Source organism: Phalangium opilio, unplaced genomic scaffold (genome assembly GCF_054372755.1).
Source record: "Phalangium opilio isolate 3A_F unplaced genomic scaffold, DU_Popi_V2 ptg000093l_1, whole genome shotgun sequence".
Taxonomy (NCBI): Eukaryota; Metazoa; Arthropoda; class Arachnida; order Opiliones; family Phalangiidae; genus Phalangium; species Phalangium opilio.
This window is the reverse complement of record NW_028324198.1, coordinates 55,624-69,942: the sequence shown is the minus strand read 5'-3', so window position 1 is coordinate 69,942 and position 14,319 is coordinate 55,624.

The following is a 14,319-nucleotide window of genomic DNA, read 5'->3' as shown; positions in this document are numbered from 1 at the left end:
CCACGTCACCATGGGCCTCACCAGTCGTAATCCTGGAACAAGACGACGGATCCGGAACAGGAAAAAAGAAGTACCGCTTCTGCATCGACGTTCGGGAACTGAACGCTATCACCGCTAAGGATCCTTACCCTATTCCTCGGATAGACGAAACCTTAAGTAAGTTGGGGAAACCCAAATACCTCACAGCGTTGGATCTGAAATCAGGCTACTGGCAAGTCGAAATGGAGCCAGGAAGTTCATCAAAGACCGCCTTCATCACTCACGCCGGTAAATACGAATTCAACGTTCTCCCGTTTGGACTTTGCAATGCACCGAGTACCTTCCAACGGCTAATGGATGAAGTCTTCCGAGATGGAGAAAATTTCTCTATCGTCGTATACTTAGATGACATCCCGATCGCATCCGAAACTTGGAAGGAGCAGAAGAACGCGTTGGAATACGTCATGACCAAATTGAAAAACGCAGGCCTCACTCTTCAACTGAAGAAATGCAGATTTGCATAGTCAGAAGCAGTAGTCCTGGGACACGTCATCAACGAAACCGGAATCTACATCGATCCGTCCAAAGTGGAAGCCATCAAGGACTATCCGAAACCGAAGACGCTAAAACAACTTCAACGATTCCTTGGAATGGCTGGATGGCACCACAGATTTATACCACACTACTCAAAGATAGCCACTCCGCTCAACCACCTGAAAAAGAAAGGAGTCAAATTCGAATGGGGTCCCGCTCAAGAGGAAGCATTCCAGAAAATCAAGGAAGCCATCTGCAGTTCTCCGCCTTTAGCAGCATACAAGCCAGATGCACCAAGCATACTAACGACGGACGCATCAGATGCCGGCCTAGGAGCTATGCTGTCGCAGATCCAAGACGGGATAGAAGTTCCAATCGCCTATGCAAGCAGAAATCTAAGGAATGCTGAAGCAAATTACAGCACATCCGAAAAGGAATGTCTCGCAATTTACTGGGCCATAGGACATTTCCGACCTTACCTGGAAAGCAGACCTTTCACCGTCGTAACCGACCATAAAGCACTACAGTGGCTATTCGGTCTAAAGGAACCAAATTCGAAACTCGTCAGATGGGCGATGTATCTCCAAACCTTCGACTTCAAGGTCCAACACAAGAAAGGAGTCGAAAATATTGTCGCCGACGCCCTTTCGAGAGCCCCACTTGGACTGTTTGCTATGTCAGTCGCCTCCAACGTTGAAGAGGAAAATCAAGAAACGTCATCAGAAAACTCGAATGTCCCCTCGGATCACTCTCATCATGCGTACATTCTTCCTCCATTTCCTCACGCGAACTTTCACATCTTCGACCGCGATGACATCATTACCGCCCAAGGAGAAGACCCAGTTATTCGCGAAATCATTGAACTATTACGACAAGAAAACCCGCCAGAACACCCAGATTTCGAGATGGTCAACAACTTGATATACAGAAAAGCATCTGGAACACGTCCAGCAAGAATCTATCTACCAAAATCGCTCAGAAGAGAAACCATGAGACTTCTACATGATCATCCACTTTCCGCCCACCGAGGAAATTATAAGAACATAATCACGCTGCGCGTCGCGATTTACGAGTCCAACGTGTCTTTCGAGATGGTAATCAAGCTTGGGAGCTTGATGACCTACGCTTTAAGAGGAATTTTAGGTTGACAAGGGAAATGGTCTTAGGCTTTTGCCGAACGTTGACTGAGCCTCTTGAAGGTGTTCGAACTACCTCGTTGCAACATTATCACATTAATACATCACTTTTTGTCATACAAGATGCTATCTGAGCATGGATTGCCTTGTACCCATGCGTTTACCACAGTCTTTGAGTTTAAAGTCATTGTATTTCCTTTGATTAAACGAACAGAGGTCTATGCCTCTACAATTAGCGAAGGTAACACCATAGCCGACTTGTATTAATAAAGGCCTATAGGCGATCCTCGGTTTTTTTCTGATATTGGCAATGGCCGTCGTGATCTGCCGCCGTTAGATGTCGTTCTTAGGGGGAAAATTTTGTGGCAGGAACTTCAAAACGAATGAAAATGCCAATAGGAGAAAGCTTACTTTTTGCCTTGAGGTTGGTTTTGTTTTATTTTTTTTTTTTTTTTTGAATAAAGTAAGGCAGTTTATTTAGAAGTAATACATTTACTTGATAACAATATATTTGTCTTTATCTCATTTAAAGCGCTTTTAGAAAAGTATGTTTTCTACTTTTCTATCACAGTACAATGTAATATTTTCAAAATAAGTGTTTTGATTAGTACCTAACATATGAAATTTTTTGAATCACATTACAATTTTGCATATTTTCGGGGGATCATTAGGGGTTTGACAAGCTTATCTAACATAATATCACATAAATTAATATATACATATCACAGTAGGATTGAAAAAGTTTAGTAACTTATTGCGTTATTGCATACTTTATAATACCTTAAATATTTTGGCGAGGTAGAAACGTTAAGGGTTCTTTGACAAAATCAGATACGAATCATACGATGATTTATAATTTGTAATTTAATATACTTTATATTAATATACCGTCATCATGGAGCTCGACGACGCACCTTCAAAGTCGGAGACCTAGTCTATGCTCGGCAACACCAGTCAAAGACGTGGTATCCAGGGAGAATTCAAACGGTCAAAGGCGTAGTTTATGATGTTCTTATGGATGATGCCACCCATAAGAAGTTCCATGCCAATCAACTTTACCACCGTCTGAACAACGATCCAAAGGGAAATCCCTACTCGGTATTCATGGACACCTTCGATCTACCCATCCCAGACCGAAGAGTAGATCCCGACCGAGTTCCTGCTGGGACCACAGTGCCCGCTCCCGAACGCCATGTACGGTTCAACATACCAGACGCAGACACCGAGGATGAGGAAGTACGGCGGTCAGGAAGAGTAAAGAAGATGCCCGAGAGACTCATTATGGATCCCCGCCAGAAGTCCTACGATTTTACTTAAAAGGGGAGGTGTTGGAACTCCTCCAATAATGGAAAAAAAATAATCTACTAATATGTTGCCTATGTTTTAACCTTCTCACATGTTTTTTAAATTATGTATATATACCTTATCTTAACAATGTAAAAGAGGCATTCGGTCTAATGGCGTAATAAACTAAAGTTGTTTTATTGTTATCTCTTGCGTTCTCTCTTGCGCTCTCTCTCGTGTTCTTTCTCCATGAGCCGTTACAACAATTTGTAATTATAATTTTTTATTTGAGGTTCATGTAATTTGGCCAACCCTGTGAATATGCCTATATTTATCAAAACATTACTGGGGTATTTTAGGGCAAGGAATGGGGGTGGATACGAAATCTGAGAGAAATACGCCCCTTAACTGCGGAAACGATTGGGTCTGGTGGGACGCTGAAAATGGGGGAGGAATAGGTATATATTAATTTATGTGATATTATGTTAGATAAGCTTGTCTAACTCCTAATGATCAACTATGCCAAAGGTATAAGTGACGTTGAAAAAACAGTCAAAACGTACAAATAAAAACCCTTACCCCGAAAATATGCAAAGTTGTAATGTGATTCAAAAAATTTCATATGTTAGGTACTAATCACAACACTTATTTTGAAAATATTACATTGTACTGAGATAGAAAAGTAGAAAACATACTTTACTAAACGCACTTTAAATAAAATAAAGACAAATATATTGTTATCAAGTAAATTTATTACTTCTAGAAAAAACTGCCTTACTTTATTCAAAAAAAACCCCAACCTCAAGGCAAAAAGTAAGCTTTCTTCTATTGGCATTTTCATTCGTTTTGAAGTTCCCGCCACAAAATTTTCCCCCTAAGGGCGACATCTAGCGGTCACTAAAAAATTGGTATGCCGCCCCATGGGTAGCTTCCTACCTATAGGCCTTTATTAATACAAGTCGGCTATGGTAACACAAACTACACGTAAAGCTCTGTTGCTCTGTGTTACCTTCTTCCCATAACGCATCCCATTTCTGAAGTACACCAACCTCATGAAGCCTTTTTAGAACCAATTGTTTCCTAATTGCATTGTAAATTAAGACCGCTTGCTTGAAAATGGGTTCAGTGTGGTTGTGTTTATATTTGAAAAACTCAAAACCATTCGGTGTTAAAGTTTTAAGCCCGCCTCTGCTTATTTTATCAGACAAACTAACGTATGCTTCGGATTTATATTTGATTTTAGACTGACTAGTTCCAATTTTCAAAATAAAGTTTTCAAATAATTTCGGTCTTTCGAACTTGTTAATCAGTTTCCTTATTCTAAAACCATCAATATGATGCATCACCTTTTCAACTTTGGCAGATTCTTCTAATGGTGTAAGGAATTTTCTAGCTTCGTTGCGTTGAGGAACTGAAACGTCTGCTTTCAAATTCACCCACATTAAGAAAACTTCATCCATAAAGCACCTCATCCCATCATTAGCAATCAATTCTTGTCCAAAATTATCGAAGTTGCTTTACCTTTCTGCCAATTTTAAACTGTTCATGACTTCCAGCTTAGTTTCGAAGGATGATCTTAAAACTCTGCTATCGACTGCGAGTGTAGCTCGATCTTTAATATTATATTTCCACTTAATTTAGAAAGAATATTAAGTGAAGCCGGGCTCAAGATAATTTTTGGGGGTTTTGGAAATGATTATTTATGACTAGCATCAAAGTTGAATCTATTTGTTCATCAAATTTTACATTAGCCATTAATTTTGAGACTGCCTCTGAGATTTGTATCCCGTGCTCCAGGAAAAACTTTGAATTAAAATCTAAATTTATGATAAGGTTTGGAATAATTATTAAAAATAATAACAATATTAAAGTATTATAGCACTGATTTGCAGATTTAAATTTTTGAGCTTAAAATAGCTTGGTTTTTTCTTTTTTTTTACGTGAGGTTGTGTTAGTTGTCTCGACAAGTCAACGGAAATTCGCTTTGGTAGTCATAATAACCCTTAACCAAGTAATTTAAACCAATAAGTATCAAAAATATAATTAAATTTTTATACCAGGAAATTTGGAATGCCGAAGTTGGGAAGTGGCGTCGCGTTCGATCCTGTTGGCCCATTTCCACCCAAAAAACGTTTTGTGATTCTTTGATTTTTTCAGGGGTTAAATCACTTCTTCCACAAACAACAATCCATCTTTTATATTCCTCCAAATTAATAATTTGTTTAATTTTTATGTTACTTCCAACTTTATAACCACTTCTAACATACTAACAGTTCACTAGGCCTTGAACTTATATGAAATCGAAAGAGGAGACAAATGAATTTATTTATTCAACGAAACCTTTCGCCACTAGATGACGTTGGTACTCTCTATTCGAAAAATTCCGACTCGGCGATATAAGGTGCCCAGCTTGTTTATTTTCTTTAAGGGTCTATTGGCGTCAAAGATAAGAATAAAAATTGTGCAACAAATGTGCAGTTTAACTCCTTTTTAACTCTTATGTAAGCAAACACAAAAAAATTAAAAGAATATCATAGGGGCGTGTCATCAGTTTCAAAGATAAGAGAACCTTAGGAGGTCGCGCGGTTTGACACATAGATGTTAGTTCGGCGAAAACATCCGTGATGAATAGCAGTATTAATTCTTAGTTGCGTACGACGTTATAAAAACCATTTTTACCTCTCCGAGTGACGTATGTCACGGAAGGGTTCTAATTTCCATGTGTCAGTCTGTGTGGGTGTGGGTGTGTCTGATTTTCTGTATGTGTCCGTCCGTTGTTACACTAGTGTGCCGCGTTAGTAGTTTGCCTTGTGTTGATGTGTAAAGAAATCCTACAGAACCTTAATATACCTTTTTTTACCTCTCCGTGTGACGTAGTCCAGGAGAGGTTCTGTTACGGCCGAGTCTGTCTGTCTGTCTGTCTGTGTGTGTGTCTGTCCGTTGTTACACCCACGTGACCGCGTTCGCAGTTTGCGTATCGGAGCAAACGTGTTCGCCATTTCCGAACTGCTTTCACAGTCACGGAAATGGCTCCTCTACTTGAGTTCTCACACCACCATCTTCTGGTCTTTGTCCATCCCACACGGACATCAGTCTGTACTTACTGGCTTCTAATCACCAACATCTTCTGGTCTTCGTCCATTCCACTTGGACACCAGTTTGTACATACTGGCTTCTAATCACCACCATCTTCTGTTCTTTGTCAATCCCACATTGACACCAGTCTGCACTTACACTGGCTTCTAACACCACCATCCACTGGTCTTCCGTCTATTCCACATAGACACCAAACTGTATCATTGGCTTCTACTCCATTATCATCGTTTGGTTTTAGGATATACGCGGCGATCAGCTAGGGTTACGAGAAACGTCTAGCCTCCCTAAGGTTGGATTGGCCACCAAAGGTTTTCGCAATTGCGCTTTTTCCTTACTATTATAATGGAAACGAATCGTATATATACCCCAAAATTTCAAGAAAGCGGGCAAGACGGGTACCCTTCACTTTAAACGTCAATATTAGCAAAGTTTGAGATGATAATAGGTATAACTTTATGTTAAACGATTTAACTATTATTAATGTTAATTATTGTAGTTAAAAATAATTAAAAATAATTATATTTATTTAAATATTAAAGATAAACCTCTCGTGCAAAGAGAGAGATTATCATTGCCTCCTATATCTACCAAGGCCCGTGCATGCGATATATTTCCTTCATTGCCTCCTATATCTATCAAGGCCCGTGCATTGTGATATATTTCATTCATTGCCTCCTATATCTATCAAGGCGCGTGCATTGCGATATATTTTTCAAAACAACAAAAAAATGGGAAGCTCCTCTCAGAAACATAATAATTTCTTTTCTCTGTATATGAAATGAAAATATGGATAATATTGCGCTCCTTCTTTAATGGTATCAATCCTTGCCTGTCTATTAATATTTTACGTAGGAGTAATACGTTTTTAGCGAAGTGTAGAGAGGATAAACATAAGCGAGATTGTTTCGGAAAGAAAATACTGCTTCCACTAATGGGTTTATACTCCTTGTTACTGTTGTATAGAGTAATAATGATAAAAGCTTAAAAAATTACGAGAGGACAGACCTTTTTTATCCTCTCGTTTTATTCTTAATAAGAGTATAAAACATTTATTTTGTATCAAAAAATATTTTTTGGTGCTGAGATTGCTTTAGAATAATCCAAATGGTTAGGCATTGGTAAAAAAGACATGTGTAAGCTATTTGCAGAGATGATAATTGTTTTACATGTTTTAAAAAAGACTCAAGCTTCCACTATTGTGTTAATGCTCCTTGTTTGTTTGACTGAAAACCATCTAGTCAGACCAAAAATTTCAAAAATATATATTTTAAATCTAATCAGATACGCCCACCTAGTTGAAAATAGACCTTTTCAATTTGCGGGAGCCATTCTTTAGAATTTTTCTTTGCTTGTAGGTTGTCAATTTATCTACTAGTAAATATTTGTGTTTGGAAGTTGGTTATTAAGTCAAATTAAGTGGTTGTAAAGAGCCAGCAGGTTTTTGCCGCTTCTTTTTGTGAGTATTTGATTTTTGTATGTAAACTGGAGGAAGATAATGTTGAGAGTAAGGATCAAATGCGGAAGCGCAAAGCGCGGGAAAGGATGAGGGCAAAAAGGTCGACGTTTTCATTGGATACCTAAGTTTGTATAATCTTCTCGACACGGAGAGGTAGATTTTGGTTTTCCCAACTTGTTTCTATATTACATCCTTTTCTGCTATTGTTTCTGTATGCACGACCTTCCTTTGCGTCGGATTGATAACACGTCTAAACTTTCTTATAGCTGAGTCACAGCCTAAGCAGAGCAGGAAAAGACTCTTACCATTTAAGGAAGGGCTTATGCTTTCCGCAAATGATTGTTTGGAGGAAACGCGCAACATAAAGGAGGCTCTAGTCTTGTTCGCGTCCGCTTTGCAAGTAATGGCTGACACTGACAGGGCTAAGCAAGAAAATGAGAGGCTGAGGCTCGAGAATGAAAGGTTTAGGCTTGAAACCGAAAGGATTCAAGCAAATAATATAGCTGAAGCATTAAGACAAAGGGCGGGCTCCTGGGAACAATCAAGAGTTGTTTTTTTTAGTTTGACAGCATGCATAAGCAAAGCATGTATGGTTTTTGTAAATATTGTAAATTGCTTTATTGTTTATAGCGTCACCCTAAATTGTTTAATTTTGATTCTTAATGCTCAATTGGGCATGGACCATTTTCGTGGCGTTATTATTCTTTATTTATTAACTCATGTTCATGTTAACATGAACTCCTTTCACTTCTTACACTTCTTAATTATTGTATTCTTCATTGACAATTAATAGTACTCATCTTAGGTACTTCATGAACTTCTTTTCCCCTCATTTTAATTAATTTTTCATTTATCATTCAGTCTTTTTCATTATCATTCTAAATTATTATTTTCTAGATGCTCAATTTGGCATGTACAGGTTTGGTTCAAACAATTTAATTTAATATTACATACGCTAGTCGCATGCATTTTTTAACTTAATTTGTTGCTCGCTTGCACTTTAAACTTTAATTTAATATTACATACGCTAGTCGCATGCATATTTTAACTTAATTTGTTGCTCACTTGCACTTTAAACTTTAATTTATGACATGCCTTACTAACGTGCATTTTATCTAATTTAATATTCGCATGCATTTATCTAATTTAATATTCGCTTCCATTTTATCTAATTTAATATTCGCTTGCATTTTATCTAATTTAATATTCGCATGCATTTTATCTAATTTAATATTCCCATGCATTTTATCTAATTTAATATTCCCATGCATTTTATCTAATTTAATATTCGCATGCATTTTATCTAATTTAATATTCCCATGCATTTTATCTAATTTAATATTCCCATGCATTTTATCTAATTTAATATTCGCATGCATTTTATCTAATTTAATATTCCCATGCATTTTATCTAATTTAATATTCCCATGCATTTTATCTAATTTAATTTTCGCTTGCATTTTATTTTATCTAATTTAATATTCGTATGCATTTTATTTTATCTAATTTAATATTCGCATGCATTTTATTTTATCTAATTTAATATTCGCATGCATTTATCTAATTTAATATTCGCTTGCATTTTATCTAATATAATATTCGCATGCATTTTATCTAATTTAATATTCCCATGCATTTTATCTAATTTAATATTCGCTTGCATTTTATTTTATCTAATTTAATATTCGTATGCATTTTATTTTATCTAATTTAATATTCGCATGCATTTTATCTAATTTAATATTCGCATGCATTTTATCTAATTTAATATTCGCATGCATTTTATCTAATTTAATATTCGCATGCATTTTATCTAATTTAATATTCGCATGCATTTTATTTTATCTAATTTATTATTCGCATGCATTTTATTTTATCTAATTTAATATTCGCATGCATTTTATCTAATTTAATATTCGCATGCATTTTATCTAATTTAATATTCGTATGCATTTTATTTTATCTAATTTATTATTCGCATGCATTTTATTTTATCTAATTTAATATTCGCATGCATTTTATTTTATCTAATTTAATATTCGCATGCATTTTATTTTATCTAATTTAATATTCGCATGCATTTTATTTTATCTAATTTAATATTCGCATGCATTTTATTTTATCTAATTTAATATTCGCATGCATTTTATTTTATCTAATTTAATATTCGCATGCATTTTATTTTATCTAATTTAATATTCGCATGCATTTTATTTTATCTAATTTAATATTCGCATGCATTTTATTTTATCTAACTTAGTATTCGCATGAATTTTATCTAACTTAATATTCGCATGAATTTTATCTAACTTAATATTCGCATCTAATTTAATATTTACATGCATTTTATTTTATCTAATTTAATATTCGCATGCATTTTATTTTATCTAACTTAATATTCGCATGAATTTTATTTTATCTAATTTAATATTCGCATGCATTTTATTTTATCTAATTTAATATTCGCATGCATTTTATTTTATCTAATTTAATATTCGCATGCATTTTATTTTATCTAATTTAATATTCGCATGCATTTTATTTTATCTAATTTAATATTCGCATGCATTTTATTTTATCTAATTTAATATTCGCATGCATTTTATTTTATCTAATTTAATATTCGCATGCATTTTATTTTATCTAACTTAGTATTCGCATGAATTTTATCTAACTTAATATTCGCATGAATTTTATCTAACTTAATATTCGCATCTAATTTAATATTTACATGCATTTTATTTTATCTAATTTAATATTCGCATGCATTTTATTTTATCTAACTTAATATTCGCATGAATTTTATCTAACTTAATATTCGCACCTAATTTAATATTCACATGCATTTTATCTAATTTAATTTTAAAACGGGGAGCCCGTTACAAGGGTTCACCACCAGGTGGGGTGACCTAAATAGATACCAGGGATCCCCGCTAGACGGCCTAGGAAGCTGAACCTTAGACCTGTCGTCTGCTCGAGAGCCGGGATTGGCTGATCTCCGGAGGCCCGAATGGGATATATTCGAACGTAGCTTGGGAATCAGGGCAGTTGGAGGAGGACCGGATTGGAGTTCATTTCATGTTTTACCAGTATTACACGATATAATGGGCGTTATGCTAAATTAAGTAACGGACTGATAACATTGTATTACACGGTTTTGTATTGCAATTGTGTATAGTTTATTCACTGATTAACCAGATTAATAGAAAATAAATGATTTTGATTGAATTGATTACGTAGTCGTGTGTTTTCGGTGTATCAGTTGAAAACGCGCGGTTACAATTGGAGGCACCGCCGAGATTAACTTTTGAATTTTGGGCCATCGTTTTCCGGGCTTTGCGTTTGATACCAACGTTTGACTCTTGTGCCTTCACCGAGTGAACTTTTTACCTCTCCGAGTGACGATGACGTCACGGAGAGGTTTTACACTGAACGTGTCTGTGTGTCTGTCTGTGTGTCTGTCTGTCAAACCCCACGTGACCGCGTTCGCAGTTTACAAATCGGAGCAAACGTGTTCGCCATTTCCGAACTGCTTTCACAGTCACGGAAATGGCTCCTCTACTTGAGCTCTCACACCACCATCTTCTGGTCTTTGTAAATCCCACACGGACACCAGTCTGTACTTACTGGCTTCTAATCACCAACATCTTTTGATCTTCGTCCATCCCACATGGACACCAGTCTGTACATACTGGCTTCTAATCACCACCATCTTCTGGTCTTTGTCCATCCCACTTGGACACCAGTCTGTACATTCTGGCTTCTAACACCACCATCTACTGGTCTTCCGTCTATTCCACATAGACACCAATCTGTCTCATTGGCTTCGAACTCCATCGTCATCGTTTGGTTTAAGACATTCGCGGCGATCAGCTAGGGTTACGAGAAACGTCTACCCTCCCTAGGGTGGGTTGTCCACCAAAGGTTTTCGCAATTGCGGTTGTTCTTGCATTAAAGTGTAGTTCGACACCCTTATATACTACCTATTTGAGTAAGGTGAAGCAAACGGCGTATGCTTCATTTCAAACGCCAATATTAGTCAGGTCTCTGAAGAATGTTTAATTGTTCTTTATCAAAACGATGTAACGCTCAATAAGGCAAACAACTGACGAAGAAAATATTTTATATTAATTATATTTATTTTAATATTTAAGATAATCTTGTTTCTCAACTCAAAATTAATACGGAAAGAGTTAAAAAGCAGTTTATGTTTTTGTCTGTGTGTGTCCGTCCATTGTTACACTAGTGCGTCGCGTTAGCAGTTAGCCTTGTGTTGATGTGTTAAGAAATCATACAGAACCTTAATGTTCCCTTTTTCCATAATATAAAGTGAATATGTGGAAGTATTTTTCGTAATTATGATGCATTTAGTACTTTTGTAGCTTTAAAGCTCTGTTTCATTTTGATATTCCAAAGAATTTTTTTAATATTGTTATTTCAAATGGCTGTTTATGTATTTCTTAAGCTATACTAGATCTGTATATAGAATAATCCTTGGTTTAGTGATTTCATGAAGAAAACTAAGACCTAGACTCCGGCGGGTATGAAAAGTATTATCCGCAATAGGCTTAGTGAAACAAATAGTGAATAATTGAGGCCTGAGGTGAAGTAAACTTTGGGCTTTGATTTTCGTGTCTGAAATTAAGAGACATTAACGGTTCAGAGTGAGCCGAAAGTTAAATACACTCTTAAATAATCAGGTTAAGATTTTATAATAGAAGAAAAGATCATGGTGGCAATTAGATTAGTAAAAGGGCTAATGGTAAACGGGTAGTAGCTACAGACTTATTATTCTCTTTAAGGTGCGCATTGACTATTAGTGCGTCTAGCTACAATTTAGCTTTGGTGTTATTTAACGTTAATATTCATGTTGGCAAACTAAGAATATTGTTGAGGTGAGACGAGACGATAGTGTTTACACTGCAAACCAGTTGTGAATGTAGTTATCAGAATATAGAGTACCCAACTGAAGCGTAGACTTCATTTCCTGTTCTTTTCCCCATTGACTGATTTCCATGTGTCCAAGATATATCCGTATTGGATGTAAAATGTCGTCTTCTTTACTGTACATTCGCTATGTTTGGAATACTGCTTCAATATTTCGTAAATTTTTACTTCAAAAAAGTGAAATAATTCCATATCTAGGTAAATAAGTTTGTAATAGTAGACCCTTTGACTCGGAGAGGTAATATTTTGGTTTTCCCAACTTGTTTTTTATGTTTTGTAGTACATCATCTAAATCTGAGTGTACTTTGGATTCACAGTTCTGGGTGTGAAGCGTGTACCCATTTATTTTGAATCTTTTGCAGGTACAAAGTGTTCTTTGTGAACCACTCTATTGGTTATCTTTCTGATTCCAAAGTGTTCTGTGTGAATCACTCTATTGGATATCTTTGTGATTCCAAAGTGTTCTGTGTGAATCACTCTATTGGATATCTTTGTGATTCCAAAGTGTTCTGTGCGAATCACTCCATTGGATATCTTTGTGATTCCAAAGTGTTCTGTGTGAAACACTTTATTGGATATACTTGTGATTCCAAAGTGTTCTGTGTGAACCGTTATATTGGATATCTTTACGATACCAAAGCCTTCTGTGTGAACCGTTATATTGGATATCTTTATGATACCAAAGCCTTCTGTGTGAACAAATTAATTGGATCATTACGATACCAAAGTCTTTTGCGTGAACTATTAAATTAGTTTCATTATTTAAAATGGTTTCTCGAGAAAGAGCTAAGAGACAAAAAACCTACAAGGTTGGTTAAAACAGAATAAAGCTTCTAAAAAAAGCAAGCTAAACAACTTGTGGATAAGAAATACTACTTGAAAAACAAGGAGTATTATCATAAAAGAAATTCAAAAACCAATCCGACCCGCAAATCTCCAATTGAGAGAGCTAAGAGAAATAAGAGAACTATGCCACCAAGTGGCGCCACAAATGTTCTGACAAGAAACAAAAAAACCAGTAAGAAACCTTTTCTGGTGGGCAAAATGGGTTTCGCGAAAAATAAACTAAATAAAGGAATTTTTAAGACACGAAACAAGAAAATCATAGCTGAAAGTTTCAAACGATTTTTAGTGACAAGTCTCACTGAAAGATTGTCTGCGACAAAATCTTTGGACAGCTTGACTAAAAAGGAGAATTCAAAGTTACTCTCTCGAAACCTAAAATGCCAATTGTTAGCGGGTAGAATTTTGCATTTGAAAAGGCAATTATATTCGGCATACAATTACCATCTTACAAGGACTGTTAGTGAATTTAAAGATATTGCCGAGAAAGTCCAAGAAATTGGGTCTGTTAATGAAGACAATTTAACGGATGTTGTGGGTGGTAAAAGGCTTCACAGTAGTCTCAAAGAGGCCTATTTCCATGAAACCACCTATTACCCCATTGGAAATAATGGAAAAATATTGAAAAATGACCACGAATTACGCTATGCCAAAGTAATCCAATTGGATGCTGATGGTCATGTACGTAAAGTGCTGAGAGACCGCGTTATCAATGGCAATAAAGAATTGTTCGTTGACGAAACGGGCAATTTCGTTGACATTAAAAATAACAACAAACCTGATGATGTTGAGAGAGTCTTTCAAGTAAATAATTCGGGAGTGGTTACGAATCTTTTCAACATTGTTGAAACTGAGGAGAAGAATCCGAAAAGAAATTTTGTGATCAATGAAAGTGGTCTTATTGAAACTAAACCAGAAACCGTTTATTGGGAGTGCAGTGATATTTGTAATGTTCGAGTTCGAGCCATTGCGAAAGTGCTAACTTTCATAAACACGGTTGCAAATGCGAATAAAAAATCAGTGACTAAATTTTTCAGTCGGGTT